Here is a 5,000-nt window from a genome sequence, read left to right as displayed (position 1 = left end):
CACTCGCACTCGCAGTCGCAAAAACGTGGGGCAAATATATTACGCGGAAGAGCTATAACAGACCGAGCCCCACTGCATGGGGGGAGTCTTTGTCACTAATGTACACAGATGGAACATTTTGGACTGGAACCAGATTACCCGTACACACGGCGCTGATTAGTAATCAATGCAGAGCCATCAAACTACAGCAAATATACACAACTGTCCGTATACATGCTGAAAGAGTCTGCCCACAATGGGAACCACACGTCAGCCAGACACTCTGATCACGCACCACTCTCTGCTTCTAACAGGCGCACATACAATATGTAAGCACCAGCATGGAACAACATCCAGTGCATCTTCTCCGCCACATTACACAATCCACACTATCACAACCAGACCAGGAGGTCCATGCGGAAAATACAATATCCCAGCCTTTCGACATCCACCATTGCGCAGACCAGGCACCAACACCCACACATGTCCTATACAACGGTGCACCCAACATCACAATAGTACCTCCTGTCACAGCGCACAAACAATGACATGAGTCAAAGACACAGGTCTCACACAAGCATAGAATTGGAGCGCCGCCTCTAATAAGCCAAAGGTGCATCCTGACGTGACAAATCTGATCATGTCACAAGCATTCACTTACTATAATCACTATCAACGAACCTGCCGCCCCCGCCCCCCCCCCCCTACACCTTTCCTTACAACAACGTGTAACCTAACCTAACCTAACCTAACCTATGTTGTACCTTAACCTAACCTATGTTGTACCTTAACCTAACCTATGTTGTACCTTAACCTAACCTATGTTGTACCTTAACCTAACCTATGTTGTACCTTAACCTAACCTATGTTGTACCTTAACCTAACCTATGTTGTACCTTAACCTAACCTATGTTGTACCTTAACCTAACCTATGTTGTACCTTAACCTAACCTATGTTGTACCTTAACCTAACCTATGTTGTACCTTAACCTAACCTATGTTGTACCTTAACCTAACCTATGTTGTACCTTAACCTAACCCATGTTGTACCTTAACCTAACCCATGTTGTACCTTAACCTAACCCATGTTGTACCTTAACCTAACCCATGTTGTACCTTAACCTAACCCATGTTGTACCTTAACCTAACCCATGTTGTACCTTAACCTAACCCATGTTGTACCTTAACCTAACCCATGTTGTACCTTAACCTAACCCATGTTGTACCTTAACCTAACCCATGTTGTACCTTAACCTAACCCATGTTGTGCCTTAACCTAACCCATGTTGTGCCTTAACCTAACCCATGTTGTGCCTTAACCTAACCCATGTTGTGCCTTAACCTAACCCATGTTGTGCCTTAACCTAACCCATGTTGTGCCTTAACCTAACCCATGTTGTGCCTTAACCTAACCCATGTTGTGCCTTAACCTAACCCACGTTGTGCCTTAACCTAACCCACGTTGTGCCTTAACCTAACCCATGTTGTGCCTTAACCTAACCCATGTTGTGCCTTAACCTAACCCATGTTGTGCCTTAACCTAACCCATGTTGTGCCTTAACCTAACCCATGTTGTGCCTTAACCTAACCCATGTTGTGCCTTAACCTAACCCATGTTGTGCCTTAACCTAACCCATGTTGTGCCTTAACCTAACCCACGTTGTGCCTTAACCTAACCCACGTTGTGCCTTAACCTAACCCACGTTGTGCCTTAACCTAACCCATGTTGTGCCTTAACCTAACCCATGTTGTGCCTTAACCTAACCCATGTTGTGCCTTAACCTAACCCATGTTGTGCCTTAACCTAACCCACGTTGTGCCTTAACCTAACCCACGTTGTGCCTTAACCTAACCCACGTTGTGCCTTAACCTAACCCACGTTGTGCCTTAACCTAACCCACGTTGTGCCTTAACCTAACCCACGTTGTGCCTTAACCTAACCCACGTTGTCCCCTAAAGTAACCCACGTTGTCCCCTAACGTAACCCACGTTGTCCCCTAACGTAACCCATGTTGTCGCCTAAACCTGCTCTGTAATTGTTATACGACTCGTTCAATTAGTGTAGTGTTGCCCACCCGCAACCCTCGCAATATAGTTCGCTACTCGCACTGCCCGCTCCCCTGTGTATCGCTTCATGTTAAACACCTTGCAAGTCTTGCTGACTTTCCACATGCTCCTGCTGTACACTGTAATGTGGATGGCAGCAGGACGTACATGCCGCCCCTCCCCACGTCCCCACCTTGCCCCCCTGCCTTCGCAAGCTGGTTGGTGAGAAGTTTGCATGTTCAATGCCCTTCGCATGCGACGTACTCAGGCTACGTTGTGGTGCGGCCTGTGTCAACCGTCCGCTAATGTCGTACGCGTAAACCACAATCTGTACTGCACATTCGTCCTTATGTACCGAATGATACATCGTGGCACATGTGTGACCGTACAACGACTGCGCCCAAAAACGGCGGACCATACAGTGCAAATATTGTGCACGCAGCTACGTGTCGTCTCCCTATGAGAGCTGGATTGCAGTGTGGTACGCCATAGAGACGTGTGGGAGGAACGGACGCCGTGGATGGCGATCAGCATGAGCTGTCTGTTGATGTATTCGGACCTAGTCGTCTCTCCTCACACACCGTGATGGCATGGTGCACCGCGTTCCATATCTGCGACATGCTACAGAGGCCGGTTGACAGTCGTTCGAGCAATGGACATCGCATACGTACGGGGGCCACCTTCCACGTATTGTCTAGGCGTGCACATTTTGTTGCGTGTATGTGGGCAGACGTAGTGTGGCGTGACACCTGACACAGGCATGCAATAATCGTTGAAGTTGCAAATGGCGATGGACGCCTGCGTTTTCTGGTGAAGTTACGCAAATGAACAAATGGTAACCTGTTGTGGTGCGGTTGTTCTCGCTAGGGGTGAATCGGTGATGGCGACGATAGGTTGAGGTACGAACCGGTTGTTCCAGCGATACCCACCATGCCGACGAAACTGAACGGCATCTGGGTGTGAAGCGATACGCGGCGGTGGCTGGGTGGGACCGTCCCCGGCCGGTGAGGGGGCGCCTCCCGGCGTGCTGGCCGCGCGGTGCGTGGGCGCACGCGCTACAGCCGGCTGGTGGGGGCGGCCAGTGGCAGGCGCGCCGGCCGACGGACGCGGCAGGCGTCGCAGCTGCGCGCCGGCGCACCCTGCGCGCGGCGCCGTGCGGCCAAAGTAGGTCCTCGCGGGCCCGGTGCGAAGCGCGGTGGACATCTTCAGTGTGCTGGTCCGATTGAGGACTGTGTGCGTTGAGGATGCGCCGCCGCCCGGCGCTCGGCGCCGCGACGCCGTCTGCTGCTCGGTCGCCCCAGCGGTTCTCGCTGGTGGTTTGTATCGCAGCTGTGCGGATGTGTTGGCGCGTGCGCTGTGCTGGGAGAGTTCGCTTCGGCACCCAAGTGGGGCTTTTGTCCTTCTGTGGCGCTGGCGTTGGAGCTGCCGGTCACCGTAGGTGGCGCGTGTTGTCTCCCGCCGGCAATGCCACGACAGCACGCTCCCGGGCCTCTGTCGGCAGCGGCAAGCTCAGTTGGGAGCACGGGTGGTCGCACCGAAAGCGTCTACTCGCCTAACTCCGGGCGATTGCGCCTCTCTCGAACCCGACCAAGTACTTGGGACGGCGCTGCGCGCCGCCGGGACCTGAGAGGGTTTCGAGGTGTATTGTGCAGGGGAGCTCAGCCTCCTCCTGTTTGCAGAATGATTGAGCGGACGCTTGCGTGTTCGCGCGGGCCCCCGGGACACACTCCCGGGCGGCCGGCTGCTCAGCTCTAGTTGACGCAGCTCCCTGGTTGATCCTGCCAGTAGTCATATGCTTGTCTCAAAGATTAAGCCATGCATGTCTCAGTACAAGCCGCATTAAGGTGAAACCGCGAATGGCTCATTAAATCAGTTATGGTTCCTTAGATCGTACCCACGTTACTTGGATAACTGTGGTAATTCTAGAGCTAATACATGCAAACAGAGTCCCGACCAGAGATGGAAGGGACGCTTTTATTAGATCAAAACCAATCGGTCGGCTCGTCCGGTCCGTTTGCCTTGGTGACTCTGAATAACTTTGGGCTGATCGCACGGTCCTCGTACCGGCGACGCATCTTTCAAATGTCTGCCTTATCAACTGTCGATGGTAGGTTCTGCGCCTACCATGGTTGTAACGGGTAACGGGGAATCAGGGTTCGATTCCGGAGAGGGAGCCTGAGAAACGGCTACCACATCCAAGGAAGGCAGCAGGCGCGCAAATTACCCACTCCCGGCACGGGGAGGTAGTGACGAAAAATAACGATACGGGACTCATCCGAGGCCCCGTAATCGGAATGAGTACACTTTAAATCCTTTAACGAGTATCTATTGGAGGGCAAGTCTGGTGCCAGCAGCCGCGGTAATTCCAGCTCCAATAGCGTATATTAAAGTTGTTGCGGTTAAAAAGCTCGTAGTTGGATTTGTGTCCCACGCTGTTGGTTCACCGCCCGTCGGTGTTTAACTGGCATGTATCGTGGGACGTCCTGCCGGTGGGGCGAGCCGAAGGCGTGCGACCGCCTCGTGCGTGCTCGTGCGTCCCGAGGCGGACCCCGTTGAAATCCTACCAGGGTGCTCTTTATTGAGTGTCTCGGTGGGCCGGCACGTTTACTTTGAACAAATTAGAGTGCTTAAAGCAGGCAAGCCCGCCTGAATACTGTGTGCATGGAATAATGGAATAGGACCTCGGTTCTATTTTGTTGGTTTTCGGAACCCGAGGTAATGATTAATAGGGACAGGCGGGGGCATTCGTATTGCGACGTTAGAGGTGAAATTCTTGGATCGTCGCAAGACGAACAGAAGCGAAAGCATTTGCCAAGTATGTTTTCATTAATCAAGAACGAAAGTTAGAGGTTCGAAGGCGATCAGATACCGCCCTAGTTCTAACCATAAACGATGCCAGCCAGCGATCCGCCGCAGTTCCTCCGATGACTCGGCGGGCAGCCTCCGGGAAACCAAAGCTTTTGGGTTCCGGGGGA

At 52.6% G+C, this 5,000-nt stretch overlaps 1 non-coding gene across 1 annotated transcript in view; it reads left to right on the top strand.

Annotated features, from left to right (window-relative positions):
• The first annotated feature begins 3,790 nt into the window (after positions 1 to 3,790).
• The window catches only part of LOC124733049, a 1,909-nt gene continuing 699 nt past the window's right edge, over positions 3,791 to 5,000 (top strand). Inside the window, exon 1 of the ribosomal RNA XR_007008880.1 lies at positions 3,791 to 5,000. This exon is cut by the window's right edge and continues 699 nt beyond it. This is a non-coding gene — a ribosomal RNA (small subunit ribosomal RNA).

This window comes from Schistocerca piceifrons, unplaced genomic scaffold, assembly GCF_021461385.2.
Source record: "Schistocerca piceifrons isolate TAMUIC-IGC-003096 unplaced genomic scaffold, iqSchPice1.1 HiC_scaffold_1377, whole genome shotgun sequence".
NCBI lineage: Eukaryota > Metazoa > Arthropoda > Insecta > Orthoptera > Acrididae > Schistocerca > Schistocerca piceifrons.
The sequence above is the reverse complement of the archived record's forward strand: the minus strand, read 5'-3'. Positions and strand labels throughout refer to the sequence as shown.